This window comes from Myotis daubentonii, chromosome 3 (genome assembly GCF_963259705.1).
Source record: "Myotis daubentonii chromosome 3, mMyoDau2.1, whole genome shotgun sequence".
Classification (NCBI taxonomy): domain Eukaryota; kingdom Metazoa; phylum Chordata; class Mammalia; order Chiroptera; family Vespertilionidae; genus Myotis; species Myotis daubentonii.
The window spans coordinates 116,042,489-116,060,981 of record NC_081842.1 but is presented as its reverse complement, the minus strand read 5'-3'; the positions used below and the strand labels follow the sequence as shown (position 1 = coordinate 116,060,981).

Genomic DNA, 18,493 nt, shown 5'->3' with positions numbered 1-18,493 from the left:
TGCGCACAGCCTCAGGTCCCCGCTGATTGCTCGGTAAGGCTTGTTATGGGGACTTGGCCTCCACTGTGTGCAGCCATCTTGTGTTATGGAAACTCCTCCTTTACTGTGGGCACAGCCATCTTGTGTTATGAAAACCCCCGCCTCCGCTGTGGACGCTGCCATCTTTGTGGCAGAGTGATGGTTAATTTACATATTCTCTCTTTATTATATAGGATATAAAAATTTTCCCCTTTAATCTATCTATCTATCTATCTATCTATCTATCTATCATCTATGTATTCATCTATTATTGGAGAAGGATAATAGAGAGTAGATAGGGCTGAGTTGGTGATTGGAATTAATTATTAGTAGAAGAGAACAAGTGAGGAGAGGAAAAACAGAAGCAAAAACAAAAAAAGAAGAAAAAAATGAAAAAAAACAAACTAACAATCAAACAAACAACAATAACAAGATAGAAAGAAAGAAAAAGGAAACAAATTTGGCTAGTGAAGAAAGAGAAGAGAGAAGTGTGCCTGGACTTGAAGCAGGGGAGAGGAAATTAGATATAGGAGTAAGATCAATTTTTAATGGAATAAAAAGAAAGGCTAGAGAAAAACTAAATCAGGAACAGGGTAAGAGAAACAGGACATAAAAGGGGAAAAGTAAGGAAGAGGGAAAAATTGAGATAGAGTAAAATAATGCTAAAAGAAAAAGAAAAATAGAATGTAGAACACTAATCCCAAAATAAAATAAAATAAAGAAAAAAATAAAAGTTATAAAAGTTAAAATAATAGTAGTAATAATAATAAAAAAGTAAAAATCCTATATAATAATAGAGAAACATGGTAATTAACCATAACTTCGCTACCCTTCCCATTGGCTAATCAGCGAGATATGCAAATTAACTGCCAGCCAAGATGGCGGCCAGCAGCCAGGCAGCGGAAGCGAACATGAACATGAGGCTTGCTTACTCCAGTGATGGAGGAAGTCAACGTTCCCCGTCTGCCACAGCTCAGCTCTGAGCTCCGGATGAAACAATGTTGCAATTATAGAACCTAAACAAACCTCAGAAACCTGCTTTCAGCCAGCGCGGCCTCAGAGCTTAGAGCGGCCAGTGATGGCAACAGAGTTTCAATTATAGAATCTAAACAAACCCGGGTACCTGCTTTCAGCCGGCAATGGCCTCAGAGCTGGAGCCTGCTCTCAGCTCCAGTGACAGCTATAGAAGGTAAATTAATCCCAGAATAAAAAAAAAGAAAAAAGAAAAAAGGAGAGGCTGGGAGCTTCAGTTGCCCACCAGCCTGAAAATAGCCCTCAGCCCCTCACCCAGACTGGCCAGGCACCCCAGTGGGGACCCCCACCCTGAAGGGGGTGTGGCCAGCTGCAAACAGCCATCATCCCATCATCCAGGCTGGCCAGGCACACAAGCAGGACGCCCACCCTGATTTGGGACACCCTTCAGGGCAAACCAGCTGGCCCCCACCCGTGCATCAGGCCTCTATCCTATATAGTAAACGGGTAATATGGAAACTGACCCTAACAGCAGAAGGACTGGGAATGACTGATCACTATGACACACACTGACCACCAGGGGGCAGACGCTCAATGCAGGAGCTGCCCTCTGGTGGTCAGAGCGCTGTCACATGGGAGGAGCTCTGCTCAGCCACAAGCCAGGCTGATGGCTGCCAGTACAGCGGTGGTGGTGGGAGCCTCTCCTGCCTCAGCAGTGCTAAGGATGTCCGACTGCAGTTTAGGCCTGCTCCCCACTGGCAAGTGGACATCCCCCGAGGGCTGCCGGGCTGCCATCTTAGGCCCAATCCCCTGGGCAGCGGGCCTAAGCCAGCAGGTGGTCATCCCCTGAGGGGTCCCAGACTGCGAGAGGGCACAGGCCGGGCTAAGGGACCCCCCATACCCCCGAGTGCACAAATTTTTGTGCACTGGGCCTCTAGTATAATAATAAAAAAAGTAAAATCAAGTGAGACAAAAAATGTTATTTTCTTAAGTAAAAGATAAAAAATAAAAAAGTGAAGTAGTGAAGGTCGTTCACTTCCTCTGCTGTTCTGCCTGGCATATCTATTTCTTGTCAGGTAGTCAGCATAGTGTTGAAGTTCTCTGTGATCCACTGCTCCTCTGTGTCATAAGCCACAGGCTTGTTTTCAAGTAGGTGGGCTCTCTCTGCTGACTGTTTCTCTTCCTGCCTTCAGTTGTGTTTACAAAAAAGTCAATTTCCTACACAACCCCTGGGTGGCAGTGTTTCTGTATTAATTTCTGGGACTAAATGGCCCCTCTGCACAGTGTTTAGACTCTTCTTTTCTTGCCACAGTTACTACTAGGTTGGAGGGATGGACTGACCCAGAGCTGGTTTCCTGCTTGTCTCTCTTTATTCTGATCCCCAGTTTCCACAAAAACAACTTTCCCCTGCAGTCTCGTTGAGTGTTTTTAAATGGAAGATCCTATGTACTGGATTTAGCAAGCAAAATCAAAGAGGGGAAAAAAAAAGGCAAAGGAGCCACACCAATTCACGTCTTTTTCCCCTGTCACTGCATGGCCAGCATAGAATGTCAGGCTGCCTTTTTGGGCACAGTCTCCCATGTCTGTAGGCTTAGATCTAGAGTCCCACTCTTCCAGCAGCCCTGTGGACCCCCTTCCACATTCAAGGGCTACACTGACCCCAAGGACCAAGGATTTGGTGGGGCGAGGTCTCCCTCTGAGACTCTATTCCCCACTGCGTGTGTTTCTTTCTCTAGCATGGATTCCATATCTCACCTCTCTCTAGGTTGAGATCTCTGACCTTTCTGTCCAAGCATTGACTCACATGCTGTGTTTAATTCGCCAATACAGGGTGGATGTTATTCGATTCAGCTGTTCCTTCTATCTGCTCTGTGAGAAGGCGCAGGGCCTGTCTGCATATTTGGCGTCACTTTGTCTCCCCCTGTTTCAAACTTTTAAAGCGCCCACGTCCTGGGAGGCTGGAGTCGTGGTGTTCCTGGGTTCACAGCTGAGGCAGCTGGTCCCTGTGCGTTGTGGTTGTAGGGTCCCGGGAGGTATCTGAGGTCTCCCCAGTTAAAGGTAAGGCTGGGCTTCCAATCAGCCAGTTTCCCCTTCAAGAGGGCACGGTCTCTGTGACAGAGCCCGCCGCTCTGGGAGAGATTTCAACAGCAGTAGAGGCTGCCCGGCCAGGGGAGCCTGGTTTGCCAGTCCCCAACAGTCCTGTGTGATATAGCTCTCCCTCACTCACAAATATAGACACTGCCCCCACGTCCACACACTATCCTTTTGCTCTCTCACTCACACACTATCTTGCAGCCTGCCGTCCCATTGGCCGCCATCTTGCTCTCTCTCTTCTTAGTATTTCTTAATATTTTCTTAATATTTCTGGTTTATTGATAGCAGTTTTTCTTGTTTTCCAGATTTTTTTACTTTTATTTATTTATTTATTTATTTATTTATTTATTTATTTATTTATTTATTTTCTAAAGATTATTTATTTATTTTAAATGAAATCTTTATTGTTCAGATTATTACATTTGTTCCTCTTTTTCCCTCCCATAACATCTCTCCTCCCAGTTCCCACCCCTCCCTCCGCCCTCACTCCCCACCCATTGTCCTCATCCATCGGTGCACGATTTTTGTCCAGTCTCTTTCCGTATCTCCCACACCCCTTTCCCCCCTAAGAATAGTCAGTCCATTCCCTTTCTATGTCCCTGGTTCTATTATAATCACCAGTTCATTCTGTACATCAGATTATTTATTCACTTGATTCTTAGATTCACTTGTTGATAGATGCATATTTGTTGTTCATAATTTGTATCTTTACCTTTTTCTTCTTCTTCCTCTTCTTAAAGGATACTTTTCAGCATTTCATATAATACTGGTTTGGTGGCGATGAACTCCTTTAGCTTTTCCTTATCTGTGAAGCTCTTTATCTGACCTTCAATTCCTGCTTGTCTCTCTTTATTCTGATCCCCAGTTTCCACAAAAACAACTTTCCCCTGCAGTCTCGGTGAGTGTTTTTAAATGGAAGATCCTATGTACTGGATTTAGCAAGCAAAATCAAAGAGGGGGAAAAAAAAAGCCCTGTGCAGGGCTTGGGCGGGGCGGGTCCCAGGGGATCTACAGGGCAGGCGGAGCAAGCAGTTATGGCTGCTCTCAGTCCCGTCCCCAGGGGCTCTGCCTCTCAGAGTGTCAGCAATCGCTGCAAACCTCGGAGAGAAAGCTGCCTTCGAGTTCTGACTGAAGCCAGACAGTCCCCTTTGAGTCTGGGTCCCTAGAGACTCGCCCGGATCTGGAGCTCAGAGTCTGAAACTCCCTCCTGATTGAAACAGACAACCTCGCCCTCAGCCGCCAGTCTGCTCCACATGCACTCCGCACCTTAGTATTTCACTTCAGTACTGCGCCTCCTCTGAGTCTTGGTATGCTTTTCTTTTTCCTCCTAGTTGTAGAGCTTCCACTCCGCCAGCCTTCCTGTGGTTCTGGATGATGTCCGTTCCGTCTTTTAGTTGTATTTTTGAAGTGGTGGTTCAAGGCAGCAAACTCTGGCATTAACCTATTCTGCCATCTTGGTTTCTCTAAAGATTCCAGATTTTTTTTACTTTTAAAAAGTATCTATCATTTCATGGGATTTTATGTGGGAAATAGGGTATAGGTGCATGACCTTGATAAGCTATTATGATCAAATCTCTATTAAATAATGTGTGTGTGTGTGTGTGTGTGTGAGAGAGAGAGAGAGAGAGAGAGAGGTTTTTGCATTATTTTATCTTTTTAGTTCTCAGATTATTCTTTTCTCCTCTAAATTATTTAAAAGAAATACAGCCAGAGTTGAACTAAATCTTAACCCTTTTCACCTATTTTTTTTCTCTATTCCCTGTATTCTGCAAAAGTGGCCAAATAAAGTAAAGATTTTATCATCATATTTCCTGGTGCTACCCAATGTCATTAAAAATTTACATTTCCTGAATTGGGAGGTAATATTGGTGCATCTATGAGTAGCAGTTGATTTTCAGATTAGGATTAGGTTTGGGTGGCAGTTGGTCATTTTGATTATAAACATTGTAGAAACCATAAGGCTCTGGGGAACTAACACTAACCACATTCACAGAGATTCACTTTATAACACAGAATGCTTTTCTTGTTTTAAGAGTATGGGATATATTATAACTTTGTAGGGGCTACTTCTGATAAGTAACATAAATTTGGAGTTGGACTTGAGTTGGAATCCTGGCTCCACCATTCATTCACTCTCTGTGTTACTTAATATTTCTGAATCTCTACTTTTGTCCTTCTGAGTAAATAAGAGAAAAACCATGAAGTTTTTGGCACAGCATCTAGCACACAGGGAACATAGAATAGATATTAGAGATGATAGTAAGATGATGGTGGTGGTTATTATGGGAAGTCTGCTCTGTGTGGACCCCTTCCCAGTGTCAATGAGCCTGAAAAAGTAAATTAATAACCCTTGTGAAGTGTGATATGAGCAAAGATTGTATTTGTATAAAATGGTCTTTATTTAATTGTATTATGAAAAAAATAATTAGCATTTTTGTGTCTCCCTTACCTATAAAATGAGAATAACTTAAAAGGGTTGTCATGGATATTCAATGAGAAAACTTTGAGACCTATCCAGGTAGCTCAGTTGGTTAGAGTGTCATCCAAATACATTGAGGTTAGATTCCTGGTCAGGGCATAGACAAAAATCAATTAATGAATGCATAAATAAGTGAAACAACAAATCAATGTTTCTCTCTCTCTAAAATCAATATGTAAAAAAATTAAAAAAAATAAAACATTCTAAAGTGCTTAAAATAGTTATTGGTACACAGTAAGAATTAAATAACTCCTAGGTATGTTATTAATATTTATTATTATTATATTACTAATATTTTATATAAGCTATAGAAGAGCCAGAAAATTATCCCTATTTCAATTTAAGTTGATTTTATTTTTTCAATCCTCAATTGTAACACATTATTAGACATAAATTCATTTGATAAAATAAGTATTTTAAATTGGAACTATTCTGGGAAAATGAAACATCTATATGTATAAACAGGGAATATGCTAATTAGCTGAGTGTCACAACCGCTCAGGAGGAGGCTGCATCATGACTGCTCAGGAGGAGCTGTGTGCACAGATGGGCAGGAGGGGACTGCATGCCGCCCCCACCCCAGGCCCTGCGGGGAGGCTGGGGCTGGTGGCAGGCCAGAGTGGAGACACAACACATGGAGAGGCTGGGGCTGGGGGCAGGCCAGAGTGGAGACACAACACACAGGAGGCCTGCCCCCACCCCAGCCGACACAACGCTGAGGCCGGGGCTACCCGGGTCAGGCGCAGGTCCAGGCCCCCTGAGGGGCACCTCCTCCTGCAATTTCAATCGCGTGCTGGGCCTCTAGTCTACACTAATAAAAGAGAAACATGCAAATTAACCATCACTCTGCCACTCCGCTACACCCACCAGCCAATCAGGAGCGAGTATGCAAATTAACCCAACTAAGATGGAGTGAGCAGGAGGCTTGGGTTGCCCCTGGCAATGGAGGAAACCAAGCTTCCTGCCTGCCTGCCTGGCTGGTCCTGGGCTCTGCTCAAGGCTACAAAGTTTCAATTATAGAAGATAAATAAATCCCACATACCTGCGTACAGCCCACCCTGGCCTCTGCTCAAGGAGGCGCTGAAAAAAAAAAAAAGAAAAAAAGGAGAGGCTGGAAGCTTGGGTCACCCGGGGGCGTGGTCAGCCTGAAAACGACCATCAGCCACTCACCCAGGCTGGCCAGGCACCCCAGTAGGGACCCCCAGCCTGATCCAGGACACCCTTCAGGGCAAACCAGCCCGCCCTCACCCATGCACCAGGCCTCTATCTATACTAATAAAAGGGTAATATGCTAATTAGACTGGGAGACCTTCCAGGAGACCTTCCAACGTTCTTCCGGACAAAGCCATGGTGGTGGGACTGAGGTAGAGGCGGTTAGAGACCAGGTTGGGACAGCAGCTGTGGGTGATCAGGCTGATGGGGGGTGGGGCCATTGGGGGTAAGCAGACAAGCAGTGGGGCCAGTTGGGGGTGAGCAGGCCATCAGTGGGGGTCAGTTGGAGGTGATTAGGACAGCAGGGGGGCCCAGTTGGGGGCGAGCAGACCAGCAGCGGGGCAGTTGGGGGTGAGCAGGCTGGCAGGCAGAGTGGTTAGGGGCAATCAGGCAGGCAGGCAGGTGAGTGTTTAGGAGCCAGCAGTCCCAGATTGTGAGAGGGATATCCGACTGCCGGTTTAGGCCCGATCCCTGTAAACCGACAGTAGGACATTTTTCGAGGGGTCCCAGATTGGAGAGGGTGCAGGCCGGGCTGAGGGATACCCCCATGCATGAATTTTGTGCACTGGCACACTAGTATCTATATCATAAAGAGCCAGGGTTGTAACTACCGAAGGCTCGACCAGACTGGAAATCAGTGCTGGGTTTCAAGGGCAGTGTAGCACTGACGAGGGCGCTGTAGGCACCCCGACCCAGCACTGACTGCCTAGGCCCGGAGAGAGGCTTGCAGAGAGAGAGAGGCAGGGTCTGATCCATAGCCTCTGTGGTAGCTGTTGATCAGAACTTGCCTCTCTTTCTCTCCCAGCCTGGCCAACAGCTGCGTCTCCATTTCTCTCTAGGCCTCCACCCGGGCTGCTGATGCCTTTCTGATCAGGCCCTGTGGATAGGCCCAGAGATGCTGACTGGAATAGAAACTGACCAATCAGAACCAAATCTGGGTGAATGTAAGGAGCCAATGGCTACATAGGAGGCAGAGGTTTTGACACTGACTGGCATAGAGAATGACCAATCAGAACCAAATCTGGGTCAACTGTGAGGAGCTAATGGCTGCCTAGAAGTTGGAGCTTTTGACACTGACTGGCATAGAGAATGACCAATCAGAACCAAATCTGGGTCAACTGTGAGGAGCTAATGGCTGCCTAGAAGTTGGAGCTTTTGACACTGACTGGCATAGAGACTGGCCAATCAGAACCAAATCTGGGTCAACTGTGAGGAGCCAATGGCTGCCTAGAAGTTGGAGCTTTTGATGCTAACTGGCATAGAAACTGACCAATCAGAACCAAATTGGCCGCCAGAGGAGGGCAGTTGGGGGTGAGATCAGGCCTGCAGGGGTGGGCAGGGGAGGGCAGTTATGGGTGATCAGGTAGGCAGAGGCAGTTAGGGGCAATCAGGCTAGCAGGGGAGCAGTTAGGGGCGAGATCAGGCTTACAGGGGAGGGCAGTTGGTGGCAAGATCAGGACAGCAGCGGAGGGCAGTTAGGGGTGGTCAGGCAGGCAGGTGAGTGGTTAGGAGCCAGTGGCCCAGACTGTGAGAGGGGTCCCCGATTGGAGTGGGTGTAGGCTGGGCTGAGGGAACCCCCCCACTCTGTGCATGAATTTCATGCACTGGGCCTCTAGTGGTTATTACAACCAGATAACTTTCTTTGTAATTGTTATTCGCTGGTTGTGCATTTCTAATGATATACTCTATTTTCTGTTTTATATTTGGGAGATACATTTGGGAAATATGTTAGTTTTATCAGCAATAAATTTACAAATCACATCTTGAGGTTTGCAACTTTTAGAAATGGGTTGTTACAGACTTTTGATTTAAAGTGTACAATTTAGCCTTGCCTGTGCAGCTCACTGGTTGAGTATTGACCTATGAACCAGGAGGTCAGGGTTCGATTTCAGGTCAGGGCACATACCTAGGTTTTGGACTCGATCCCCAGTGGGGGGCATGCAGGAGGCAGCCAATCGGTAATTCTCTCTCATCACTGATGTTTCTATCTCTCTCCCTTCTCCCTTCCTCTCTGAAATCAATAAAAGTATTAAAAAAAGAATAAAGTGTACAATTTACTTTTGACAGTGTGTATTCCTATAAAATCTTTACTGCAATCAAGAGATGATTTCTATGATCCCTAAAATATTTTTACTGCCCCTTTATAGCTCATCCCTCCCTCTACCCCTAGCTTCAAGATATTTCTGATTTGCTTTGTATCACAAGAGGTTAGTTTGAACTTTATATATAAATGGATCATACATTTGTCTCTGGCATCTGCCAATCAGTATAATAATTTTTGTATTTATTCATGTTGAAGCCTGTATGAGTAATTATTTCCATTGCATAGATTAAACAATTTGTTTATCCATGAACCTATTGATAGGCATTGAATTCCTTCTGGTTTGGTGCTATTGTGTGAAAAAAACTGCTATAAACATTCGTGTTCAAGTCTTTGTGTGAACATATATGTTTTAATTTCTCTTGGATAATAAGTACAAATATGTCAATGCAAGAAATGTCCATGGGGGACATTTGTAATAGTGTCAACAATAAAAATAAAATAAAACAATTTTTTAAAAAGGAAACATCCAAACTTGTAGAGAATCTTTATATGAATTTATTTGAGCCAAACTTAGGACAATTGCAGGGCAGCAAGATCTCAACTGTTCTGGAGAATGACAGTTTTGCAGTTTCTTTTATGGTATACATTGGAATAGGGGGATGAGGTAAGAAAACTTACATGGAGGTGGGAGAAAGCAAAGCAGGAATTTGATTACAGGATAGTTATCAAGATTATGGGCTTTCTTGAGGGTGGTTGCTTCAGAGGGACTTGAAAAAAGATAAATACTCTGGCATTTCAAATGTTTTAATTCAGATGCCTAAGAACAACTGGGCAGGTCTTGCTTAAGGTGAAATAAACTTTTTACTAAAAAAGTGATATGCCTGGGGTGACTACTCACCATGACATGCCCATTTAGGAGTTTATGATCAGATCACCCTGTGGGGTTACTTTCTGCCACTGGACTTACTAGTTTTATTATAGAATTCCTTTATCATTCACAAATGGCTGGCTTGTGTGGCAGATGTGTGTTTAACTTTTTAAGAAATATTTTGTGAGAACTTACATATTCAACTCCTTCTGTATATCTGGGCTCAGATAAGGATACTAAATCCATCAATTTCTCTAGGTAAAAGGCAGGAAAAAAATCCTTATCCTCCCCAAACCTGGCTCACATACTTCCATATTTAATTGCTTATCAATTCCTTTGGGTTCCTAAAATAATTTCAATATCCTTCTTTCCATCTCTCCAGCCCTACTGATACCATCTCAGGGTATCTATTTTGTACCCAGTACTGTGCTAGGTAATGAGAGGGCACACAGTTAAAGGGGCAGCAAAATAGAGACCCCTCCTGCAGCCTCTGGCGACAGAGCTGAAGTGACCACAAGGAAAGACTATGCTGTGCAAACTCTTTGTGAGAAGTCTTGGGGCTGCATTCCATTTACTTGATTCACATGCTAGAGGAAATATTCCACCTTTGTTTGAGTGCTAGGTGTAGCTATTTACTTATTTTTAAAACAGGTGTGGCTGTTAAATGAAGAGGAAATGTTTTGTGAAATCTCAAAAAGGGGAGAAAGAAAACTTTTCTTTAGACTAGCAGTTCACAAAGCGTGGGAGGGGGACTAAAAACAAGAGTTTTAAAAACGTTAGAAATGCAAATGTTGGGCCTCACTCTAGACCTACTGAGTGAAACTCCGGGTGTAGGATTTTTCCATTGATTTTCAGAGAGTGTAGAAGAGAGGGAAAGACAGAGCAAAATATCAATGCAAGAAAAACACATGAATTGGTTACCTCCTGCACACCCCCTACTGGGGACGGAGCCTGCAACCTGGGCATGTGCCTTTGACCAGAATCGAACCTGGAACCTGCAGTCCGCGGGCAAACGCCTGAGCCAAATCGACAAGCCATCCAGGTGGTTCTGATCGAAGCTCAAGTTTGAGAACCATTGTGCTAAGCTCATTCCAGGAATGTAGGCGGTTATCTTTGGGATGGGAGAAGCGTAAGTCCTGCGTAACTGGGCAGCAGGGTAACATTAGCGCGGCGCCAGGCCAATTCTCCCCCTCGCCTCTACCAGCACCCTCCGCTGAGCCCAAGCTCTCGGACTTGGGTGCTTTTCCCTGGGAGCCGTGGCCAAATCCTGGTAAGTGGATTCCGACTGGGCTGGCCTGGGTGCCGGACGGGCATGCGCAGACTGGCGAGCGCAGCAGAACAGCGAGAGCAGGGAGGTAGCGGCTGGACCAGCGCGGTAGGTTTGGGTGCGCGGCGGTGGGGTACCAGGGGAGGGCTGGACACGAAGGCAGAAGACAAAGCCTCACTTTGTCGCTGGCTCACAGCGGCTAGCGGGGGTCTATCGGGGTTTCCCTCTCTCGCCTGGTGGCTCAGGCGCTCTCCTGCCCATTTTGGACAGGCTGTAGCCGGCAGGTGTTACACTGTGTGTTTATGCTGTTTACACAGCCTGAGAACTGTGTTATGATTATCTGCATGAAGTTAGGTTTTTAGTTAACTTTGCTGTTTCCCTCTTTCTCTCAAACTTTGGGTGGAAGGCTGCTGCTGAGGCTTTCAAATCCAGCCTGTTTCGCGTGAATTCTGTGACCGGTTTATGTGCCTTTGGACTTTTGGTGCATAGGATCAATAGGGCTGGAGTGAAATCGTATCCCGGTTTCTGGTTTTGGTGCCTTTCCTGGAGCAGGGCGCTTCTGGGTGCGCCATTAAAAAAGTAAACTTATGGCGAATTTCAGAGCCTAAAACGTTCTGTATTTTAGCAACATTTTTTATTTATTGATTTTAGAGACAGGAAGGGAGAGATTATTTATGCATTCATTGGTTGATTCTTGTATGTGCCACAACCTTAGCATACCCTAGGACACTCTACCAGCTGAGCTACTTGGCCAGGGCTAGCTGTATTTTTAAGTGGAGACTCTAAAATTTAAGACATTACAGCCCCACCACTTACTTTTTTACATTACTGTTATTTCAGGCCTTATTTGGTGCTATTAAAAGGAAGTGGTCTTTTGAAAAAAGAAATACTTAATCATTTTTTTTAAATGCTTAAAAAATATTTTTTTGTATTGATTTCAGAGAGGAAGGGAGAGGGAGAGAGAGATAGAAACATCAATGATGAGAGAGAATCATTGATAGGCTGCCTCTTGCTCTGTCCAGGCTCAATCACTGAGCCACTTGTCTGGGCAGGAAGTGGTGTTTTAGTGAGTAACAGTTCTCACTTTTTTCCCTTTTTGTCACTTTGTCACATTTTGTGTCTCATACAGAGATATTTTACACTGGGGCTGCGGTATTGGTTACACTCCTACAAGGCTAAGGCTGTGCTGCACAAATTTCTTGGATAACCTATGAACCATAAACAAAAATTTAGACCATGGGGTACATACACACTGAATATTATTTAGGTTAAGTGTTAAATTTATGATGGGGGGCATATATATATAGAATTAATAAGTTTAGGAAAAAGAAATTTTTAGTTCTGGAAGAGAAACCTATGTGGGAAAGGAAATACAGATACCTGCCTTTCCCTTCACCCCCCCGATGAAGAATGTTTTAATGGCAGAAATAATATATAGTTGGTTTAGTTTTAGACTGTAGAGACCTTCCAGGTCAGCTAGTTCAATTGCTTCAGTTTACAAATGAGAAAACTGAGACCGATGAGGTTAAATGACTTACCGTGGCTGCTGGAGCCCCTCCTTGGCAAAGCTGGGCCTGCGACCCAGGTTTTCTGATTTTCAGGGCTCTTTTTACCATCCCCCTGCTGATAACTCTCTTCACAGTTTTCAGCAGTGGGCAAACTACGGGGCCTGGGCCTGCAGGCCCAATCCGGCCGTTTGAAATGAATAAAACTAAAAAAAAAAAAAAAAAAGACCGTACCCTTTTATGTAATGATGTTTACTTTGAATTTATATTAGTTCACACAAACACTCCATCCATGCTTTTGTTCCGGCCCTCCGGTCCAGTTTAAGAACCCATTGTGGCCCTCGAGTCAAAAAGTTTGCCCACCGCTGGTTTAGATTGTTAAACATCTACATCTTTATACTGTGTAGTCTGGCTTAACCAGATAATTAGTTATTCCTGCTACTCAACTTGCTAGTACCTTTTAAAGTTCTTTCAAAAAGTATCCTCTCTCTAAAATACGCACACACACACACACATATAAATAAATACATATAAATATATAGATATAGATAATATAAATATAAATATAAATATACCCTTTCACCCAAGTCCCACCTAACTATTTGCTGGTCTTGAAACTGCCCTTCTTTCCTATCTCAGTCACATTGGGCCAGACTACCTGTTTACTTCCCTCCGTGAAGTCCTGCCCATACTGCCAGGATAGCTCAGGTATGACGTCTTCTTAGAAGCTTCCCTTGATTACTGTGGCCAGAAAATAGCTCTCCATGTTCTTAATCCTCTAGCATTTATTACTGTTTTCTGTGTTGCTAGAAGGCACCTCATCTTTAGATTTCTGAATTTTTGAATTTTAGCACAGTCCCAACTTCTTGACCAGTTCGTAAGCTCTTGGAGGTTAAAGTCTATGACTTAGATATCCCACCCAGCACAAAGTACAAAGTTTGTTTTCAGCCACTGTTTTCGAGAGGGAGGAAGTAAAGCACGAATAGTTTTTAAAGGAATTTGATGTGGATGTTGTGTAATATGGGAAGGCCACCTTAGAGCTATAGCAAGAGAGTTGTCAAGTCAAAACAGCTTGATGGGGTGAGTCTCCTATTTTGATGGGAGATCACACATAAGTTAGGAAAGTGTTGGGGACAGAGGTTGCCCAACATAAGAGGGGAGTGTTGCCTGAGGCCTGGATTTAAGCATGTCACTCCAAGTGCAGAGTGGAGAGCACAGATTTAAGAAATGGTGTAAAGGAAAAAGCATTTGGTAAAAGACTGGATGCAGAAAAGGAAAGACATCTTGAAAATTACTTTAGTTTCAGGCTTGGTATGTTGGTAATGGGTTGTAATGTTCTTTTTAAAAGTCCCTCCAATCATGACATTCCTTTTGTTTCTTACAGTTACTGGTGTGATTGTCTTATTTCCCATTCTAGATGATAAGTTCTTTGGGGGATGATCTTTAACGCCTCATAATGCCAGGCACAGTAACTTAGTTGTTGCATGAGTAAATAAATGAAGAAATAGTGTATTTTGACAAGGAGAGGGTGGGCATTTAGGATCTTAGAGCTGTGAAGTATCACTTTATCCAAACCACTAACTAAGGTAGTTAGTGGTGTAACTGGAGCTTCTACTCAAGTTTCCTCATTACTAGCGCCATGCTTGTTTTGTTGACCCTTCCTTTTCAAGGTTGTTGACCCTAAGATGAAGTTGAAATGGCAGCAGGACACTCTAGCTTGAAATGTTTTGTGGATCTAAAGCCCTTGGAGAGCAATCTAAAGTGGGAACTTGGTGGCCGATGGGTGGATGTCTGTCACTGGAAGAGATGAGATAAGGGGTGACTGGTCAATTCAAGGTTGAGTGCACAGAGTGAGGAGGAGGCTGAGGCTGGGGTTTGGGGTATCTGCACTCGAGGGAGTTGAGGAGGAGTCTGGAAAGGTGAGTGTAGCTTAACTTGTCAGGACAGAAGACATAAACAGATCTACCCAAAGTCCTTGGGCTGAGAGTATATTTGGGAGAAACATTCCACACTACCAGGAAGTGGTGAGCGATAGCCATGTTGTTTATGACTCAGGAAAGTGGGGATAAGGTTGAGAGAGAGAGAGAGAGAGAATTGTGATCAGACTCTCTACTTGGAAGAACAAGACAGAAGGCAGTCCTTCAGAATCTCCAATCCCATTTTGGAATACTTGTGGGATTTTGCAAATCAAAACACAGCCTTTCCATTGAGCTGCACACAGCATTGAGCGAGCTGTTAGCACCTTCACAAGCAAGTTGATCACTGTCTTCAACTGCCAGTTCTGTGCTTGTCATAAAAATATTAAGAAGAGAGAGCAATTGAGGGGAGAGACACAGTTTCCTAAGGGGAAGTGGAGGGTTGGGCACGTATAGCGGGATTACTTTTTTTTTTTAAATTACGACTTTAGTCAAAATTGATTGGACAGCCAAATGAAAATCAGGTGGTATGTTGAGGTTAATGTCTCATACATTTAAAAATGCCCAAATATTGAAATCTAGAGTTATATACTACAATCTTATGTAAAATGACTATATTATGTAACCTTCTCAAAATAATAAAGGTAATATTAGTAATTAGTATTATAGAATGTTTTCCATTACCAGTGTACTGAACACTTTATAAGCAATATGCCATTTAGGCTTTACAAACCCTCCTGTGAAATTGGTGCAATTATTATTCCTGTTTTACAGATGAGAAAACTGAGGCTTAGGTAAAAATCACATTTCTGAGGTCACACAGTTGACAAGTGGCTGAGTTGAGCTTTGATCCCAACCCTGCCTGACTTCAGGCACTGAGAGCTTAAATAACTTAATCAAATATCTTAAAATGCAAAACTTTATCGGTGGCAACCCTAACAGATGCTTAGGCGTCCATTGAGAATGGTCACAGATTTTAGCTGGTGAAACTCTCAACATTCTATGAGCCAGACTTTAATCTGAGGAACAAGCAACAGTGATGAATCTTTCTGTTTTTTTTTTTTTTTTTTTTAAATTATTCGTAGTGGTCTTTATCTCCTTTGTACTCTTGGAGCATTCCTAGAGGCAGAAACAGCACCATAAAGCTATTTCTGTCCTGCTCCCTCCTTTCAGGAGGAACTGGGGTGATAGAGGTTAGTTGATATTGATCCAAGAGATACCTCAGGGGTTGGCAGTGCGTGGGAAACTCTGCACATGAGCCTGAGGACTGCAGAGTGGCCCAGTTTGTAAGGACTTCCCCCCCTGGGGTGGTGGAATCCACTGCTGGAATCCTTGGAATATCTGTGAGTCTTGACCCTTCCCCTCATTTCAGGCCTGTGAACTGGTTAGAATGCCCAGGGAGAATCCAGACCTGAGCACCTTCTCCTGGGAGCCTAGAGATCAGGGAGCTCTGAAGTCAGTGTGGACTTGTTGCAGTTGGAAGTGTGTGTAGATACCTCAGGTAAGGCTCCTGTTTAGAGAGTAATTTAGAGACAGGACTATCAGGCCCCAAATTTGACCAGTGAAATTAGCTGTGAGAAAATGCTAACCTCTCCCTCCCCACATGAACCTAATTAATCTCTTTTGAGAGTTTCAAAATGGAATCCAGCTGAAAGCATTCTCCCCTCCCTGTGCTAGGTGAGCCTTCTTTCCATTACCTGCTTCTACTTCATATTCTCCTGGGTAAGACCTGTGTTCAGATGTGAAAGGAAAGGACGTCCGCTTCTGACCTCTACCCATTACTCGTCTCGACATCCAAAAACTCATCACATCACCCAGCTCTTTCCCTGAACAAAGGTGTGAATCAACATTTTATTTTGGATCATGATAAAATCAGGGAGAAGGAGAAAGAGGCCTTTGTGCTCCATATAGGTTGATCAGTTATAAAATGGTTATACAATTTGATTGCTGGAAATTTTGCTGACATATAAATCACTTGAGATTTGAGGCTGTGTTAACTTTAATCATCTTATTTCTTTTCAGTACTGCTGTGTCTGAAAGTTCCTGTTTGCCTTTTTTTTTTTTGGTGAGAAACACATACCATGGCTTCTATAAAAACAAGTTGCTTTTTAGTAATACTCTGCACACAGAAAGGGTGGGAATTAGAATGGTGATTAAAAGAGTTTTTCTTTTATTTAAACACTTATTTCATGAGAAAGTATTTTATTTTCTAGTACACTTACAGATAACTTGCTCATAAAGCCCAGTTGTGAAGGGGACTTTAGACTTTATAATAAACTGAATTTGTATGGCTTACTCTTTTGAGCAATCCAGATCTATAAAACTCTAAGAATATTGGGATAACTGACTGCATACAGATATGCTGTACAGAGGAAACATGAGAAACTGTCTTTGCTGATAGTAAGATAGATGAATGTCTTATTAAGGTGGAAGAAGTTTGCGGGGTGGGGGGCTTCTTTGTGATAAAAAGTAAAAGGTTTGGGGGGATGGTTTACCATAGAGACTCAAAATATTAGAGGAAATTAGATTTACTTTATTATTGAGAAACTCAATAAATTAAATTGTTTAAAGGTCCAGTCCCAGAAAATAACACATCTTTTATTAAAAAATGACAAAAGCTTCTTCAATTTGTTGGAGAACCAAGAAACACGAGAGCTTACCAGTGCTGTCAAAATAGAATTTGGATTGAATTTGAGTTTAAAACATTGGCAATTATGTATAGGAAGATTAGTCCTGTTAATTACACCTTGGGCCAAGGTCTACTTGTCTAAACCTTCTCCTCAACAATGAATTCCCATGTGGCACCCTCTGGACTGATGAATATATGAGTAAACCTATCCCCATGGATCACAATTGTAAAATCCAAAGTAATGCATGACAATCTAAAACTGGTGTTGATCAAGCGATTTGAATGCCTTAGAAAGTTCCAGCTTTATTCACATATTGTTTCCAAAGCTGGTGCTCAGACTCTAGGTCAGCCGTGGGCAAACTATGGCCCGGCCAGATCCGGCCCATTTGAAATGAATAAAACTATTGAAAAAAAAAGACCGTACCCTTTTATGTAATGATGTTTACTTTGAATTTATATTAGTTCACACAAACACTCCATCCATGCTTTTGTTCCGGCCCTCCGGTCCAGTTTAAGAACCCATTGTGGCCCTCGAGTCAGAAAGTTTGCCCACCCCTGCTCTAGGTTAAATTGTTGAAGTAAAAGAGAAGCAGGTTCAGAACTGACTCATTCACAGTGAATGATCAAAGGCACAAACAAGTAGACTTTGTCTCATTTCACTTTATCATCTTAAAGATATCTTTTATGGCTATATTGGTTTCTTTCTTTTGGCCCTCAATAATATATACTCACTGTGTACTTTTATAGAAAAAAATCAATGCAAACTAGAATTTTGAGGTTTGATAAATGAATCTCTGCTTATGGCTTTAATTAATGCCATTCATCAATAATTTGGCAGAAAGACAATATCAAGTTAGTAGATAATTGAACCTTTAGCTAGATATGAAGTTAGTACTTATAATCTTTGAGAACAAACCAACAATTCTCAAAGGCTCCTGTGTTTTTTCGCCTCAATAGCCTGTCAGCATTCTGTTATTGTGAAGTCTCCCTTTCTTTCCTCTCTCCTCAGCTTTCTGTTCATTGGGACACTCTTTTGGTCCAGGGGAATGTTTCTAAGAGTGGCCCAGTTCTTAAAGAGTTTAAGTATATTGCCATGGCCAGGTGGCTCAGTTAGTTGGAGCATCATCCTGTACACCAAAAAGTTACAGCTTTGATCCCCAGGAGGCAATTGAATGATGTTTCTCTCTCACATTGATGTTTCTCTCTCCCCCTCCCCCTTTCCCTCTCTCTAAAATCATTTTAGGAAAAAGCCATATCCTCAGGTAAGGATTTTTAAAAAAGTGTTATTATCACGTCAGTGAGATGTCAACTGTGAAACTCAGTTCACAAAAACCCAATGATGTTTTTTAGCAAAAGTTGTCATGCTAATGAATTAATTTTGGAAAAATAATGGTAATAGCAATTTGCTTGATCCCTTTTTTAAAATCCCAAAACAGGCCACATAAAGCAGGATCACCATCAGTGGAAAGAAGTAACCTAAGAATCTTTG

The 18,493-nt window shown here is 43.0% G+C and overlaps 1 long non-coding RNA gene across 1 annotated transcript; it reads left to right on the top strand.

Moving 5' to 3' along the window:
- Window positions 1–10,435: 10,435 nt before the first annotated feature.
- Window positions 10,436–16,750, top strand: LOC132230595 (uncharacterized). The gene is made up of 3 exons (XR_009451894.1): window positions 10,436–10,957; window positions 16,053–16,211; window positions 16,398–16,750. It is a non-coding gene; the product is annotated as an uncharacterized LOC132230595 (long non-coding RNA).
- Window positions 16,751–18,493: the final 1,743 nt, after the last annotated feature.